Here is an 18468-nt window from a genome sequence, read left to right as displayed (position 1 = left end):
CTCCCTGAGATCTGGGAGGTGTGACAGCAAGATGTCCGGTTGGGCAGGACAGGAAGGGTAGCATCTACCACGGCTGGCACCTGTCATAGTGACTGAGGCCTTCACTTGTGGGCTCAGATACTACTTTTAGGTGGGAAGTGAGCGCATGGAATTAAATTCTAGTACTCTCAGCTGGGGTTGGGGACTTGGTCACTGTGGGGAAAGCCTGTACCACAGGCTTCCCTTGTCCAGCCCTAGAACACCTGATCTCCAAATCCCAGGTTAGGGACGATTCTTGGCCTTTGCTGGCTAGCAAGTCTAGCTGCACTGGTGACCTCCAGCTTCAGCGGGGCATCCTGTCTCAGAAAATAAGGTGGAGCCAGGCATGGGGGCGCACGCCTTTAGTCTAGCACTCAGGAGGCAGAGGTAAGAGGATCTCTGTGAGTTCAAGGCCACCCTGAGACCACATACTGAATTCCAGGTCGGCCCCGGGCTAGAGTGAGACCCTACTTCGACAAACAAACAAAGCCAAAACTTATTTGCCCTGCAGTGGGAGGAAGAGGCCTTGTCAAGTGGACGGAAGCTGCTGCTTTCATGGGGAGGACTGGTCCCGCTCCCTTCTCCCATGGCTCCTCCGCCTTGGGTGGCGGAAGCACGAAGGCTCCCCGGCCTGCAGAGCCGCGAGTCAAAGGAGCTTTGTTGTGTGAGTCACAGCCCTGCGGTTCCCGTTGCAGCCGAGGAGAGGCGGGGACAGCCCCTGTCCTTCCCCGAGAGAAATTCCCGAAGCAGCGCATCTTCTACGATGGCAGCGGCCTGGCTGGGTTCATGGCGCTTTCTCACCAAACCGCAGAGGGCAGAACAAGCCAAACGTGTGAGGGGCTGGAGGGTGCCAGCCCCGGAGGGCCGCCCGGGGCACGGGTTTTCCCCGCGCGGGGCCTGGGGCTCTGTGGCAGGCACCGGGCACCCCAAGGGGCCGTGCCTCACGCCCACGGGCAGGTGGCCTGTGGCCCTGGCACACCCCACTGCGGGGCCGGGGCGATCCCCGCCGCTCCACCCGCCCCCGACCCGCCGGGACGTCCATCCTGCTCGGTGGCCCTCCGGAGCTCGCCTCTCGCTCCTCAGCTGCAGCTCCTCGTCTGGAGCGGTGTGGGGTCACCGCCAGCACCCCTTGCAGCGCCCCACCAAGCCCGAGGCCGCAATCTGCGTCTGCGGGCACTTCCCAAGGTCAGTCATGAGCAGGACGTGAAGAGAGCGTGCGCTCGAGCAAACGGCCTGAGCGGCTCCCGCAGCTCTTCCTGGAACACCTCTTTCCATGAAAAGAAGCCATTTGCTCTTGCTCTTCTGGTAATGGGGTCATCGCGGCCTCCCTAGGGCTTTCAGGTCTCTGAGTCCACTCTCCTAATCCACACCTCCCTCCCCACGTGCAGTGTGCATGCACGCGCGCGTGCGCGCACACACACATGAACGCACACACATGTGTGCGCACACACGGACACACATGCACGCACATACACATGCACACACACACGCCCGCACACACACACACACACACACACACACACACACACATGCACGCACGCACACACGCACCCGCGCACACACACACAGCCTCTAGTCCCCTTCAAAGCCAGGAAGGCAAGGGCGCCCTCTCATGGTGACAAGCAGCATGACGAAGAGAGCACGCGGTGGTGACAGGCGCTCAAGACGCCCAATGCCAACAGACCTGCTGGTCTTCCCCAAATTACAGAAGCCCACACCTTCACCAGAGGCCTCAAAGCAGCAAATGCCAGGTATGACCCAGGCTTATTTTTTCCTAATCTGAGATTCATAGGACTTCTGCTAATAATAGCCCAGATGCCAACATCTGGCAATCATTGTCTTTTTAAGTATGTAAATTTGAGCCGAATTGAGGCTGTTCCTCGAATTCTGCCTCTCCCTTGTGTTCTCAGAGAGAAAAGGCCGGCTGGAGTGCCCCCAGCCTCCGGCGGGCTTCCCACCGCCAAGGCTGCCATCTGCTCACAGCCGGGCTGGTTTCCAACTGGCCTCCCCAAACGCCAAGTTGTAAAGAGTGAGGTGACTTTTCAAGAAAAGAGGTTTATTTTGGCTTGCAGTTCTGGTCCAAGCTCAAGGAACGACATCTGACAATGGCCTTCTTGCTGGCAGAGTCTCAAGGCAGACAGGGCACCACATGGCCAAGTTGCAGTGGGGGACTCCCTTGCAGTGTGTCTTCAGAGCAGCCGATGCCCACGCCAGATGTCTCAGCAGGAAGCTGTCCCTCCAGAACCGCTGGTGAACCCCAGGGCCTGCACTGAAGGACGGGGCGGTTCGAGGAGAGCTGGAGCAGGCCAGAGGCTACATTTCTGACACATGCTGGGAACTCTGGCTCTGCTAAAGGAGTGAAGGCGCCCCCTCCCCCCCACCGACGCACCAGCTTGGCATATTGACCAATCTCCAGCTGAGGCTCTTGAGTTGCTGCAAGTTGCAGTCCTGTCTGGCTGACTGTCCTTCCCTACATGAAGACAAGCCATGCCGTCCCTATGCCAGCGCTCCTTGGCTGAGCAGGCGTGGAGGTGCCCTTGTCACCAGGGCTGGGAGCTGATGCTGCCATGGACCTGGTTCATAATCTTACACAGGAAACCTCACCACCACACCCTCTGCTGAGCTCCTTGGGCCCATCTGCAGTTGATTGTCCCTAGCTCAGACCCTGTTATCTTGTCATTCCTTCACAAATGTAGCATCCTTTGCCAGCAAGTATTAGTTTTCTGTTTAGCTATGTCCTCAGATCTTCACTCACTTTAGAGAATCCCCATGTTTGTATACTTTGCTCTGTTCATATTTCTTTTTTTTTTTTTTAAAGCTGCTGAATCATCCAAGTTTAATTCATTTCTTTTTCTTGTCACATTCTGGATATTTCATTGCATTCACGTTTGAAGCATTTTATGGCTACACATTACTACAAAACAGTTCTAATAACTACAGGTATTACAGAGAACACAACATCTCCTGATGGGCCTGGCATAGACACAAATCTTATAAATTGGTTGCAACTACAAGGAGTGGATGCAAATACAAACAAAAAGGTAAATTTGTGATTCAAAAGCATTATTATGCTACTGTTGAAAAGCTTCTCTCATATATTTAATCTTTTTCAGATTGTTGAAGAGGATTATACACTTTCAGATATTCTTAATAACATCACTCAGGAAGACCTAAGAGGCCTTAGACTACGATAAGAGCTTCTAGTTTTGTGTGAATATGCTCTTAAATGAAGTAGAAAACAAAAGGTTTTCTGCCTCACCTTGATTTCCATTTCTCATGTCTTAGAAAGTACGCTACTCATCTCTGTCCAAACTCAGTTCTTCTAGCTTTAAGGTGGGAAGAAGGCATGAGGCCACTACAAGGTCCTTTAAATAGCAGCCATGCACATAGCATTCTACATACCCACAAGTCGACCTTGAAGAGAACATACTTTGCTTTAAGTTAGAGATTACATTTTGGTGAGCAGATGGCAAATGAATGATAAATGCTAAAGCTTTTGCCACAACAGTGATTCTCTTGTTTTGCAGTGGTGGTGTCCTCTGTAGGCTCTGGCGTGCAGTCTCCCAGCACAGAAGACAGGCTCAAGAGTCCTCATAGTGACAGACCCAAGATCCACTTAAGATGCTTGCTTTTATGCATGCATAAGGACCTGAGTTCAAACCCAAGAACCCACATAAAACTTCCAGGCATAGTGGTGGGCAGATAATCCCAGCACAGGACAGGCAGAGAAAGGAGAAGCCCCGGAGCTTGTAGGTGAGCTCTGGGCCTGTGAGAGATCCTAACTCCAAAGAGCGGGCTGACATTCCTGATGAACAGCACAAGGCTGTTCTCTCTCCTCCACTCACATGTGCATGCAGCACACGCGTGCGTGCGCGCGCGCGCGCGCACACACACACACACACGATCCCACTCAGTACTGCATAGTCGGGTGTAGTGGTCACTCCTGTAATCCCAGCTACCCAAGGCTGAGGCAGGAAGATCTGAGTTCAAGGCCAGAGCAATACAGCAAGACTCTGTCTCAAAGCGAAGAACTGCACTGTGTGCTTTCTGTTGATGGAAGCACAATACCCACCAACTGGGGGAACTTTAAAGGAAAAGGGTTTTTTTTGGCTCATAGTTGTGATCCAAAGTCGAGGAGCTGCATCTGGTGATGGCCTTAATGGGAGAGTACCCAGGCAGGATGGGTATCATGTGAAAGACGGGAGTGTGTGTGCATACATGCATGTGTGTGTGTCCTTTGGTCCTCTTTTCTTTTCTTTCTTTCTTTTCTTTGTCTAGCCCAGGCTGACATGGAATTCACTATGTAGTCTCAGGCTGGCCTCGAACTCACTGTGCTCCTCCTACTTCTGCTTCTGTAGTGCTGTGATTAAAGGTGTGCACCACCACGCCCGCCTTACTCTTCCTCTTCTCATAAAGCCACCAGGATCCAATCATGGGGTTCTACCTCAGTAACCTTGTCTGATCCTAGTTACCTCCCAAAGTGCCCCCATCCCCCCCCCCATAAACACCATAGTCAGGTTGAGTTTACAATCTCTGAACACCTTGCACTGGGGATTAGAGCTCAATGTCAATTTTAAAAATATTTTATTCGGGCTGGAGAGATGGCTTAGCGGTTAAGCGCTTGCCTGTGAAGCCTAAGGACCCCGGTTCGAGGCTTGGTTCCCCAGGTCCCACGTTAGCCAGATGCACAAGGGGCGCATGCGTCTGGAGTTCATTTGCAGAGGCTGGAAGCCCTGGCGCGCCCACTCTCTCTCTCTCCCTCTATCTGTCTTTCTCTCTGTGTCTGTCGCTCTCAAATAAATAAATAAAAAATTTAAAAAAAAAATATTTTATTCACTTGAGAGCAAGAAATAAAGACAGAGCGTGAGTATGGGTGCACCAAGTGCCTCCTGCCACTGCAGACGAACTCCAAACGCCTGCTCCACGTCGTGTGTCTGGCTTCACTTGGGCATCGGGGAATGGAACCTGGGCTGTTAGGCTTTGCAAGCAAGTGCTTTAACCACTGAACCATTTCTCCAGCCCTCATGTGAATTTTCAGAGGGGACGAAGCAGAGGCAGGCCCAGGCAAGGGCAGAGAAGGGCAGAGGTGACCGGCCTTGCCTACCTACTCTCCACGGACCAAACAACTGCTCAGTGTGCTTCCAGGAGAACTCTCCATAGCTAAGGTGAGCAGCTGTCTTGCTTTGTCTGGGGCCCAGAGCTTTGCTGGAATGCAAACTCAGTGTAACCATGTGGGCAGTACCAGGCAAAGCTGGGTGCCTGGTCACCCAGTGCACAGCCCTGACCTGGCAGGATTAGCTGAGGTGAAATGGGGAAGCAGACAGCTAAAAGAGGCTCAGTGCTTCAAGGGGGAACAAACAAGGTGCCTCACGTGGCGGGAAGGGGTCAGAAACTGATCCAAAGTCAGGGCGGTGGTGGGGGGAGCGTCCCACACAAACTAGGCGTCTGACTGGTTGCAGCTCTTCCTTCAGACTCGTCAGAACCATCCAGACCATCAGAAACACACACTCTCCTTTCAGGCCCACAGCCATTGTCCTGAGCGTGCAGCTAGGTTGCCCCGGCTTGCCTGCCCATATGCCTGTCGGGAGTATCACCCAGTGCAGGGGCCCAGGAGCCCCACCTGGCACGCGTAGCCTGCTCTGGGCTCAGCTCTGTCTCCACCCTGCGTGTGCTATCGGATACGGGTCAGAAGGGAGCTGGCGGCTGCCTGCCCTCGCTTTCTCACTGTGACAGAGGCTCAAGGGCTCTGTCGTTCCCTGGAGACACACAGTGCCCGGGAAAGTTCCTGACCTTGCCAGGAGGGTGCTGCACACAGAGACAGCAGTTGCTCTTTGCAGCGTCTGCATTCTGACCTACTTTGCTTTGATTCTGAGTCAGTAAGATCCCGAGATGCTATGATCAACTGTGTCCTCTGAGACAGGTCACAGGGAGGCTTCTGAAATATGACATATATCAAAATCAGGGTAGCTCGGAGGTTAAGATTTGAACTGTGAAGTCCAAGAGAGCTGAGTGCCAGCCCAGCTCTGCTGTTTTCTAGTGCTCTCGGTGTGGCAAATTCCTCTCTACAGGCTCAGTTTCCTTGACCTTACCGTAAAGAGTAGAAATGGCCCCTCTACCTTTTGACCTGTTGTAAGGTCAACATCTTACAATAAAAGTACAAATGAGGTGGATATAGTGGCACATGCTTTTAATCTCAGCACTTGGGAGGCAAAGGGTAAGAGGGTTGTCATGAGTTCAAGGACACCCTGAGACTGCATAGTGAACCAGGTCAGCCTGGGCTAGAGTGAACTCCGACCTTGAAAAACAAAAGAAAGAAAGGAAGAAAGAAAGAAAGAAAGAAAGAAAGAAAGAAAGAAAGAAAGAAAGAAAGGTAGGTTATGCAGAGAGCCCAGAACCTCTTTCTCTTGCACCTGTTTGCTGCTGGGTAGGGCTGGCTTCTGTCCACTGGTTCGGTTTTGTCTGGCTTCTCTTTTTCAGTGGTAAACTTTTTTGTTTGTTTGTTTGTTTGTTTTGTTTTTTCGAGGTAGGGTCTCACTCTAGCATCGGCTGACCTGGAATTCACTCAGTAGTTCCAGGCTGGCCTTGAAGTCACAGCTACCTCAGCCTCCTGAGTGCTGGGATTAAAGGCGTGTGCCACCATGCCCGATTTGGTGGTAAACCTTTAATCTGAAAGCCGGGTTATGGGATGACAATTTTTACTTGTCACAGTGACTCTGGTCCCTACCTGTGGCCCTTCCCTCTGCAGGCATAAACATGTGGGCACACACTGGCCCATCTGCAGGATGCACTCCTGCTGAATGAGGCTCAGGACTCTGACTTGTTCTCCCGCAAGCTCTCTGGGAGGTCTGGATGTGGGGGTTTGGACTGAGCTGGGGAGGGGCTTCCTCAGAACTTGCTGAGCCACTCCTCTGGGGGTCTTAGGGTGCATGAACACTTGTGCTTTCTCTGTTTTAGATGAGAAGTGGCATAGAGCCTGAGGCAGGGGCTTAGCCACTGAGCCTCAGTGTTGTTTCCTGGGAAACCAGAATGAAGCAACTGCGCACTCATGGCCATGGTGGGTTATGAAAGGGAGTGTAAGTCCTCGGGCTGGTGTGGTGAACGCTACCCTTAGCGTAGCTCTGCAGGCCACACCAGCCACATGGGCTGGCTGTAGTCTCAGCTCCCTGGGTTCCCTACCCTGTTACGTATGCTCAGAAAGAAACTCCACCATGCCACAGCCCAGTAGGGGCTGAGAAGCTGTATAGAGAATCTCCAAGTCATCCTGAAACTAAGTCTTCCCTGCTTATCACAAAGTCCTCTAGAAAAACAAAAGTGCAAAGTATATCCTCTAATTAAAAATAATTGTTTTGAGCTGCAGAGATGGCTTGGTGATTAAGGCACTTGCCTGTAAAGCCAAAAGACTTAGGTTCAATTCCCCTGTATTGGCATAAGCCAGATGCACAAGGTGGCTGGCACGTGTACCTGCAGTTCCTTGCAGTGGCTGGAGACCCTGGCATGCCCATTCTCTTTCTCTCTCTGACTCTTTCTCTGTCTGTCCTTAAATAAATACATAAAAATTAAATATTTAAAAAATTGTTCTAAACGCTGGGCAGGTGGTTCAGGAATTAAATGGGCTACACAAACCTGATGACCAGAGTTTGGATCCCTAGAACCCACAAAAACCTGGATACAAGTTGCATAGACTTCTGTAATCCCAACACACATACAGCAGTGGAAGTCAGGAAACTCCCAAAGTCTGGAATTTGCAGTAGCAGAGAAGAGAGACCCTGTCTCATATAAGGTGGAAGGAGAGGCTGTCCTCTGACCTCCACACTTGCACCATAACACATATGTGCCCATACATAAACATATATCACACATACACATACACAAATGAACGTTCCCCAAATCCCCAAAACATGTTTTTAGCCTAACATAGTGAAATCCCAGAACTTAGAAGGCTAAATTTAAGACAGGAAAATCACAAGCGTGAGACCAGCCTGGATCACATGATGAGTTTGAGGCCAACTTGGGCTACATAGTGAAACTCTACTTCAAATAAGATAAATAAATAAATAAAATGTATTTTAAGGATAATTTGTGTTGTAGTTACCTTTGTATTGCTAGGACAAAATGCCCAACCCAAAGCAGCTGATGGGAGGCGAGCTTATAGTTGGCTTACAGTCTCAAGGGGAAGCTTTATGATGGCAGGGGAATGTTTATACTTCTAGAGCATATGCTGAACACCCTTCTTGTGACAGCAGGTAGCAGACAGCACCGAGAGTGAGCTGAGCTCTGGCAAGGGGAAGGCAGCTGTAACACCCCTAAGCCTGCCCCCAAGAACACACCTCCTCCCTGTCCGAAACTGCCACCAGCTGGGGACCAATCATTCAGAACACATGAGCTGACAAGGTACGTCTGATTCAAATCACTATGTTACAAAATGGTATAACTATAGCAGGAATTTGGTAACAGAGGAGTGGGGTCATTGCTGCTAGAAAGCTTTTGGTCTTTTGGGATTGATTTGTGTGAGGAACATGGAAGGATTTGAAACCTTGTTTCAAATGAATAAAACAATGAGAGACTGGATGTGCTCTTCCCATGTCCTGGGAACAGAAGCAAAGCTAAATTTAAAAATGATTACAGAACATAGAGGAGAAGGATATGGCACAGAAAGAAATGAAAGTTTTGAGCAGGCGACAAAAGTCCATTTCAGCTGCAATTGGAGAGATTACCACCATTGAGATTGGGCCACATGTTTGCACTGGGACACAAGGAGGAATGCTGACTCTTGTAGACAGTTTCACATTCCCGGGATGAATATCCAAACCAGACACGGTTTATGGAAGGAAGGGGTTCATGTCAAGATTACAGATCCAGGGGAAGTTTCATTAGTGGCAGAAGGTGCTTCCATACTTCCAGGAAGAGAGAAAAACTACAGCAAGCATACGCCAGGAACAGCAGGCACACGCCAGCAGCAGCAGGGACACGCCAGCAGCAGCAGGGACACGCCAGGAACAGCAGGGACACGCCAGCAGCAGCAGGCACACGCCAGGAGCAGCAAGGACACGCCAGCAGCAGCAGGGACACGCCAGCAGCAGCAGGGACACGCCAGGAACAGCAGGGACACGCCAGCAGCAGCAGGGACACGCCAGCAGCAGCAGGGACACGCCAGCAGCAGCAGGGACACGCCAGCAGCAGCAGGGACACACCAGCAGCAGCAGGCACACGCCAGGAGCAGCAGGGACACACCTCTCTCCCCCTCCCTCTTTCTATATCAAATAAACAAATAAATAAAAATATTTTATTTATTTGAGAGAGAGTCAGACAGAGGGAGAGAGAGAAAGAGAAAGAGAGAGAGAATAGGTGCGCCAGGGCATCCAGCCACTGCAAACAAACTCCAGATGCATGTGCCATCTTGTGCGTCTGGCTTATGTGGGTTCTGGGGAGTTAAACCTAGGTCCTTTGGCTTTGTAGGCAAGAGCCTTAACCACTAAGCCATCTCTCCAGCCCTCTTTCTTCTTTATTTCTTTTTGAGGTAGGGTTTTGCTCTAGCCCAGGCTGACTTGGAATTCACTCTGTACTCTCAGGGTGGCCTCAAACTCATGGCAATCCTCCTACCTCTGCCTCCCAAGTTCTGTGATTAAAGGCGTGCACCACCACACCTAGCTTGCGCGCCACTTTCTGCATCTGGCTTTACATGAGTACTGGAGAATTGAACCTGGGTCATTAGTCTTTGCAGACAAGTGCTTTAATTACTGAGCCATCTCTCCAGCCCCCAAATTACAAGTTTAATAAAACACCTGAGTCTATGGGTGGATATATATATTCAAACTACCACACTGACACTCATGAACATGGAGGTGGCCTGAAGTCAAATGCAATTCAAAGTCATCTTTATTCCCACCCTCCAGATTAAAACATTTGGTAGCCCACCTATGGAAGTATAACAAATGTGAGCAAGAAGGGTCATTGGATTTGCAATACAGTTTGTGTTTTGGAAATGCCCACAGGGTGATGTGAGGCAGGCTTGTTGACGTTTCTGTGTAGCTGCCCAATGGAGCCATGAGGATGGATGAACCATGGTTTTCAGTGGAGACTCCAAGATTTTGGAGCTGCCAGGACTATAGAACAGCTGCAAAGAAGAACTGTTGGCCCAGGATGCCAGCGCTGTGGGCAGCACAGCTGGAGTGGTATAACTGAAAGCCCAGGGACGTTGTTGTGTGTCCAGATGAACACAGAGCTGCGAAAGCTGGTACTGCCCTAGTTGTTTTAGATATTACTTTGTTTTAGATATTACTTTAGATGTTTAGATATTCCTTGCTATGTCCAATGCTATCTTTTGCAGTGTGAATGTTTATTCTGGGCCATTATGTGTATTTAACTTGTGCTTTGGTTTTACAGGCTCACAGTTAAGACTTTGGACTATGAAGATGTTGGAAACAGTGTTGGGATTGATTAGAAGCTATGAAACTTAGGCTGGAGAGATGGCTTAGTGTTTAAGACACTTTCCTGCAGAGCCTGAGGACCCAGGTTCAATTCCCCATAACCCATGAAAGTCAGAGGCACATAGTAGAGTTTGTTGGCAGTGGCTAGAGGCACTGACATGCTTATTCTCACTCCCCTCCTCTTCCTCTCTCATAAATAAATAAATAAACTTAAAAATCTATGAAACTTTTAAAGTTGTGCTGAGTACATTTTTACATTGAGATGATAGTGAGCGTATGGGGCCAGAGGTGGATTATGGTGATCTGAATATGATGTCCTCATAAACTCATGTGTTCTGAGTGCTTGGTCCCCAGGGGCTTGTGGCAATTTGGGAGGAGAAGCCTTTCTGGAGAAGGTGTGTTTCTGGGGATAGGCTTAGGGATGTTTTAGCCAGCTGGGAACCAAGCATTCAAAACCTGTGAGCTTAAGGGAGAGAAATCTGGTTCACACAGCCACACTATGGGAGCCTGGTGTGGTCATCTCTGATTTCCTTGTGCTTTGGCTTCAAGCTGTGTATTCTGGGAGAAAGGTAACAATGTCCTTTCTTATAATACCCGACAAAGAACTTTAGGAGAAAAGAAAGAAGTCTAAAGTTCACTGGAGGCCCTGTGGCTAATCACCCCCAAGGGGTTTCTATATGTTTCCTCAGGAAGTAGAGAGGAAGAGGGAGCCCTCTTCATGGCACATCAAACTTGATTGGGGCCAGTTCTATAATGTGAGGGAGGGAGTCAGGTCAAGGAGCCCATGGGGAAGGCCTCTATTTGAACTTTCCTTTAGCTGCCTCTGACCTGAAGAAGAAGGGAGGGGAGAAAGAGAGGAAAGTGAAAAACAAGAGAGGAGAGGACAGAGATGGAGGAGTGGAGAGAGGAGAGACATAAGGGAGGGGAGAGAAAGAGAGAGATCTTGCATGGCCAGGAGGGTGGTAGGGACATTACATGGAGCCACTTGGACCTGTTCCTCTGCGGGAAGGTGGAGTTGCGGCCCTCACAGAACACCCGTGCCTGGCCTCAGTCTCCTGGTTCTGTTGAATGGAGCTCACAGGAGAATTGTTCATTTGAACACAGGTTCAAGAACTGATCCAGGGCAAGATGCCCCAGAGGCCAGCTTGAGAAAGCGATTGCCCTAAGAAACGCTCCCAGGGCAGTGTCATAGGAGGCTGGAGAAAGCCCTGCAGGCTGCTGAGGCCTAGACATTGGGTCCTCCATTGTGACTCCGCAAGGAGAATTGCGCTTGAATCCGAGAGCTGTCTTCTCTGGGGCTTCGAAGCGGGTCCCCACAAGCCTTCCTTCCTTCAGGCCTCACATTGTCCTGGGAGAAAAGTGTGCTTTATGCAGCCCCTGTGGTCTCACCCAGTTGTGGGAGCAGAAGTGAGCAGCAGCCTGAGGCCTGCGTGCCCCTGAAGGAGGAGCTCAGAGCGGCTGCATCCCCCATGGGGCCCTGGTCGAGCAGGTCACTGTGTGGTCCCTGCGAGAGGAGCAATGTGGTGACTCCGGGAAGAGGACACATGCCAGGCCTGCGACATCACTCATAGCAGGCAACTCAAACTGGAAGCTGGGTTTTGTTGTTTGCTTATTTTATAAAGCCCTCCATCCTAAAGTCCACAAACTACATAAGCTAGCCTTCCAGATCTTCAATGCCAGATGAATCCAATTTGTATCTGCCACTCACCCCTCTGTGACAAGTATCCAACATCTAGACCTCCAGTTTCCCACTGTGAGGTGAGTGACACTTGCCCAGAACCTGCCTACAGAGCTCTGCGCTGGCCCGAGACCCGGCACCACAGTTTGCAGCTTTTCTTTCAGCCATGGCCCTGGAATGTTCTCCCTCTCCAAAGGCAACAGCTCAGAGACTGCCGGCCCACAGGGCTGCATCCCAGGGTTCATGCCAAGAAACAACAAAGAGGGCCTGGAGCTCCTCCGGGCCCAAGCTCCTAGCAGGCTGCAGGGCGAGGCCCTGCATGCAACAGACCTGTGCTGGTGCCCAAGCCCCTTGGTTCTGTGCCCTTAACACCAAAACAAAGTTCCCTGTTCAACTTCCTTCTGAGCCCTCGTCACACTCAGCAAATGCATGCCAGGCTTCCCGTGCCAACAGCTCAGCCACCCGCTCACCTGCCCCTGTTCACACAAACAGTGGCCAACACCTTCGCTGCGGCACAGCCCAACAGGGACATCGCTGACCAGCCATGCAGGGGAGGTGTGGGCAGGTTTATAGGGTGACGTGTATATGTGTATAACATGAAGTCACCTGCAGCTCATGCCACAGGAAGGTGCCAGTGAGGGCAGGAGGCCTCTGGGCAGGACTAGTTTTCCTGCAACGCAGGGACAAAGTGAGAGCAGATGGCCAGGCAAGGCCTGTGGCTGCCCTGGACGGCTGCCCAGGTTGTCCACACACACTGCCGCCCTCCCTCGCCATCTGGCCCTACTGCAATCCCTGTGGCTGGCTGCTATCCCAGTGCATATTGAAAGTGCTCTTGGGGAATCACTGTGTTCTCTGACAACTAATGCAGGATCTGTGTCTACATGTCTCAAATCCACTCTCGCTGCCACACTGGCACCAAGGGCCACCCTTGGACTCTTTTCTCTGTGGCTTGCACCTTATTCCTAGGTGCCCTGTTCTCCACCACTCACCTCCCATGCCTTTTTTTTTCGAGGTAGGGTCTCACTCTAGCCGAGGCTGACCTGGAATTCACTATGTAGTCTCAGGATGGCCTCAAACTCATGGTGATCCTCCTACCTCTGCCTCCTGAGTGCTGGGATTAAAGGTATGCTCCACCACACCCAGCTCCTTTTAGTTTTCTTATGAAAGAGAGAGGGAGAGAGAGAGAGAGAGAGAGAATTGGTGCTCCAGGGCCTCCCGCCACTGCAGTCAAACTCCAGATGTGTGCCACCTTGTGTGCATTCAAGACCTTGTGCATGCATCATCTTGTGTGCCTGGCTTTCACACAAGATCTGGGATCTGAGGAGTCAAACATGGGTCCTCAGGCTTTGCAGGCAAGTGCCTTAACCACTCAGCCTCTCTTCAGCCCTCTCTTGCCTTTCCTTTCCTCTCCTGCCCAGAACAGCCTCAGGATTCCCTCCCCAATTCCTGCTCATCTCGCCACCAGCAGTGAGTGTCTGTCCCTACACCAGCTCCTGTCACCATCTGCTGTGTCTCAGTCTAGACCACACAGTTGAGACCTTGTAGCCAGCAGCCACCGGCTACTTCCTCTTACGTGCAGATGGAGTTAGAATCCCCGGCCCGCCTCTCCTCCCCCTTTGCCTCTGCGCTAAAGGCCATTTGTCTGGTCCCTTAACCTGGGACTTGTCCTCCCTGTTTGCATACAGGTGGTTGTCATGTCTCATCTGATGTCCCTACTTCCCAAACTTCCCTGAACTCGCCTCCTTCAATCCCAGATACCTCTGGGTTCCTGCCAGGCTATCTGCACCCCACAATGAGCATGGTCTTCCTAGAACACGCATCTGCTCATGCTTGCCTGTTCACAGCTTGCTCAACCTGCAGGCCTCCAAGCCTCGACCAGTCTCCCTTCTAATCCCTATTCTTCCTTTGGGACTCGTTCAAGCGTCACTTCCCCAGGAACCTTTGCCCCAACCTACGTACCTGCTATTTTTCTCAGTCTGGCTCCTCTCTGTTGGGTCCCTTGAACATGGTAGGCAAACAGCAGCATGCTACACAGAGAAAGATGGCCTAGACCTGCCTCACCTTCCCAGGGTACCTAGGCTAGATCAAGAGCTGTCTTCTGCCTTTCTATCCCCAGCACCTGTCACCACGCCTGTTGCCCAATAAATGCTGATGGTAACAGTCCAGAACAGAGAATGGATGGGGGAAAGCTGAGGCAGACATAGCTACTACAGGAGCCATGGGAGGGTCCTTTAAGATCTTTTACTTCATAGAGGCTAGGGAGGCCGAATGGTTCCTCCAGGTCACAGGGCTGCTGAAGACAGAGGTACAAATCCACCGGTTCCCCCAATTTCACCATGCCGCCCCCTGGTGGACGAACTAGGTTGTGCCTTGAAAGCTCCTGGAGTTCTTTACACAACTCGCGAAGCAGTTGCTTTAAGCTGCCACAGGTCATTTATAAATAATGGAAAATCGTTGCTTACAGTCATGGAGCTGGGAAGTCCAAGGTTAAGGAGTCTGGTGAGTGGCTGTTCCTCACCCATGGTGACTTTTATGTGTCCTCATGTGGTGGACGGGCCAATAGCCCCCACAAGTCTCTCTTATAAGGGTACTAACCCCATTCACAAGGGCAGAGCCCTCATGACCAAATTGTCCCAAAGGATCCCACCTTGTAACACCTTTGCCTTAAGGGTCAGATTTCAAAATGTGACTCTGGGGAGGAGGGACCCAGATATTCAGACTTATTGTCCATTGTTAGTTTTGACATTGTTTTAAATCGATGAGCCATATCCTCAGCCCCAGTTTTAACATGGGGGGAGGCTGTCTAAGAGGTAGGGTTTCATTCTAGTCCAGGATGACCTGGAACTCACTCTGTAGTTCCAGGCTGTCCTCAAACTCATACTGATCCTCCTACCTTTGCCTCGTGAGTGCTGGGATCAAAGGTGTGTGCCACCTTGTGCATTTGGCTTTATGTGGGTACTGGGGAATTGAACCTGGGAACTTTGGCTTTGTAGGCAAGTGCCTTAACTGCTAAATCATCTCTCCAGTGCCAAGACCAGTTTTTATAACCTAATTTATATGATTAGTATTCTTAGAGACAGCAAATAGGGTATCTTGACTTACAAGCCACATAAAAACTATGCGTGATTTATAAAGGGCTTTGTCTAAAAGTCTTTCCTTATGTGGAGCAGAAATCTGTTTTTCCCTAGTGTGGAGTCTTAGGCGCAAATTTGAAGTGAGCTAAACACCAGCCTCAAAGATCAATTTCTTCTCATCAACTTTTTCCAGCTGCTGGTAACCAATTCCAAAGCTGCCTCCTGGCCTGTGTTCTGTCTTGTGTGCCCACCATGAGAGCCCATCTCCATCACACCTAGCTCTCCTCTCAAGAACATGGCTATTTATTGAGTGTATTCTATATTGAACACTTTTTTGAGACAGCGTGTCCCAGTCATGTAGACCAGGCTGGCCTTGAACTTTCAATCCTTGCTGCTTTGGTGTCCCTGGGTGCTGGAATTATAGGCCTGCACCACCATGCCTGGCTCAGTCGTGTTTGTTTGTGTGTTTGTGATAAGGTTTGCTATGTAGACCTGGCTAGCCTGAAACTTGTTAGTAGGTACACTGGGTTGACTTCTAATTTGTGGTAATCCTCCTGGCTCTGCTGGGATTACAGGCACGTGTCACAACTTCAGGCTCTCCAGCACTATTAGAAAAAAAAAAATCCTTAGCTTCTGATGGTTATCAACCAATAATTCCTTTTTTATCTTTTTTTGTAGAAATATTCAGTCAGACTTTAAAGACTTTCCATAATTCTTGACTTTAACTTGCTCCAAGTAATCTTGGAGAGAAGACTTCTTCACAAAATGTCTGATTTAAAATCCTCAGTAGGCAAATATTGGGGTTTCCTGTAAAGACAGGTCCCTACAGGTGGCTCTGGGCAGCAGAGCCGTGCAGCCTCCACGGGGCCTTTAAAGTAGCATGAAACAGGAAGTTTAGAGCAATGGGGCATGGCTTCTTTCATTCAGCCAGTGTCCCAGTGCTTCCTGAGTGCCTGATATGTTTTTAGGCGCTGAGGGTGTTGCCATGGACAAAACATCAAATCCACTTGCGGTGAACACGAGGAAGACAGGACAGAGCCGCAGTAGAGCAAAAGTCCTGAGCTCGCCTTTGGCCGTGGCAAAGCCAAGCTGTCTCCTACTCTTCTAATACTTGGGGCTCAAAACACATCGTGCAGATAATCCCTCACTTGAGATCTCGCCACCTGCAAATGGAAATTGACAACATGACATCTGTTCTCAGCACCCAATGCCTGGCAGGGCCTGCATTAAAAGAAAAAATTCCCATGTGTGTGGTGTATATATGCATGCATATGTGTGTTGTGTTGAGGCCAGAGACTGACATAGCGTGTCTTCCTTTATCAATCCCGGTCTTTTTGTTGAAACAATCTCTCACTGAATCCAGAGCTCACCATTCAGCAAAGTAGTTATCCCCCTAGTCCTGGGGATCTGCCTGCTCAGTTCTGCGCTGCCAGGCACAGCTTCACATGGACATGGAGAATCTGAGCCCAGGCCACCATGCTTGTGAGGCAAGCGCTTTGCCCACTGAGCCACTGCCCCAGCCCCTAAACCTGGCTGCCTATTTGTTGAAGGACAGGTTGTGCCAGTGGGGCAGGGGCAATGGATATGCATGAGAGCTGGAGTACTGAGCCTAGCTTGAGGCAGATTCTAAAGGAGTACCGAGCTCAGTCAGCCACTCGTGAGAGGAGTCAGGAGACTGACTGCCTGGGTTGGAATCAATCAGGCAACATTTCAAGGGGAAAACTGGCATGAGCTGAGTCTTATAAAGTGGATGGAGGCACACTTCCAGCACTCGGGAGGCTGAGGCAGGATGATTGCAAGTTCAAGGCCAGCCTGAGCTACAGCGTGTCCCAGTCATGTAGACCAGGCTTATAATACGACCTTATCTCAAAGACAGAAAGGGGATTAATGAAGGGAGGAAAGTAGTGATGGGGGTGGGAAAGGGTGTTTCCTGCAACATGTCTGTCAGGGATTAGCATATACTCTGACCTACCAATGTTTGCTCTGGTGTCTACTCGTCTCTGCCAAACTATCCTTAACATTCCCTTTCTCAAGGACGTGGGCTGATTCTGGCTAGGAATTAGGATTTGTCATACCACTCCTAAACCATTCTCTTCATTGTCGCTGCCACCATGGCTCCGCTGTCTCCTTAGTGAACCCTCAGCATATTGCTGCCTGCACAAGAATCTGGCTCCTAGTAAGTGCTCAGCAAACGTTTGTTGAATGAACACATGCCACGGCTATCTTTTCATACTCCTGCAGTGGCTGCTTTCCAGATATCAAGGCTCTCCCCAGAACTGATGACATTTAAAAATTGAGCACTTTGGCTGAGTATGGTGGAGCAACCCTAGTCCCAGCACTCAGAGGCAGAGGTAGGGGATTGCAGTGAGTTCGAGGCAAGCCTGGGACTACATGATGAATTTCAGGTCAGCCTGGGCTAGAGTGAGACCCTACCTTGAAAAATACAAACAAAAATTTGAGTACTTCATGAGGCTACCGAGATGGCTCAGCGGTTAAGGTACTTGCCTATAAAGCCTAACAACCCAGGTTTAATTCCCCAGTACTCACATAAAGCCAGATGCATGAAGTAGTGCATGCATCTGGAGTTTGTTTGCAGTGGCTAGAGGCCCTGGCGTGCCCATTCTCTCTCTCCCTCCCTCTTGCCTTGCAAATAGATAAAATAAAATAAACCAGGTATGGTGGCACACACCTTTAATCGTAGCACTCAGGAGACAGAGATGAAGGATTGCTGTGAACTCAAGGTCAGCCTGGGACAACAGAGTGCGTCCCAGGTCAGTGTGGGCTAGAGAGAAACCCTACCTCAACAACAACAACAATAATAATAATATCGAGCACTTCAAGATCACTCCAGAACTTTGCATAATTCTTAGTAAGTGGTTTTCTCCGATTTTCATTTAACAATGCGGTATTCAATGCCTCTATTGTCCCAGGATTTAAGTTGGCTGCAAGCAACTTGGGGTTCAACTACTGTGAAACAAATAACTAGTTGGTGTCGGTTTACATGCACATGGTATGTGCACACTGGGTCTGAAGGAATGAGCTGTTGAAGTATACTAGAGGGGTTCCTCACAGTCGAAGCAACAGAGCTGGTTGTGGGTCTTGCAGGGCAAGTTGTTTCCACTGGACAAACATGATTGGAATGATGGGGTTGTGGGTACAAATGGACTTCCAGGCAAAAAGAATAACAGGTGTGAAGGTGGTATAAGGAAGAGAAACTGAGAAAGGTGTTAGGTCTGAGCAGGGCTGGGGAAATGGCTCAGCTGTGAAGGGT

General features: G+C 50.2%; 1 long non-coding RNA gene across 2 annotated transcripts; it reads left to right on the top strand.

Annotated features, from left to right (window-relative positions):
• The first annotated feature begins 1590 nt into the window (after window positions 1-1590).
• LOC123459200 lies at window positions 1591-10538 on the top strand. Of its 2 annotated transcripts, none has more exons than XR_006636104.1 (4): window positions 1591-1769; window positions 2959-3059; window positions 5038-5183; window positions 10402-10538. It is a non-coding gene; the product is annotated as an uncharacterized LOC123459200 (long non-coding RNA). The 2 variants fall into 2 exon arrangements; XR_006636103.1 differs by lacking the exon at window positions 10402-10538 and adding an exon at window positions 8262-8394.
• The last annotated feature ends 7930 nt before the right edge of the window (window positions 10539-18468 follow it).

The sequence above is a fragment of the Jaculus jaculus genome, chromosome 1, assembly GCF_020740685.1.
Source record: "Jaculus jaculus isolate mJacJac1 chromosome 1, mJacJac1.mat.Y.cur, whole genome shotgun sequence".
NCBI classification, from domain to species: Eukaryota; Metazoa; Chordata; class Mammalia; order Rodentia; family Dipodidae; genus Jaculus; species Jaculus jaculus.
This window is presented reverse-complemented; position numbering and strand designations above follow the sequence as displayed.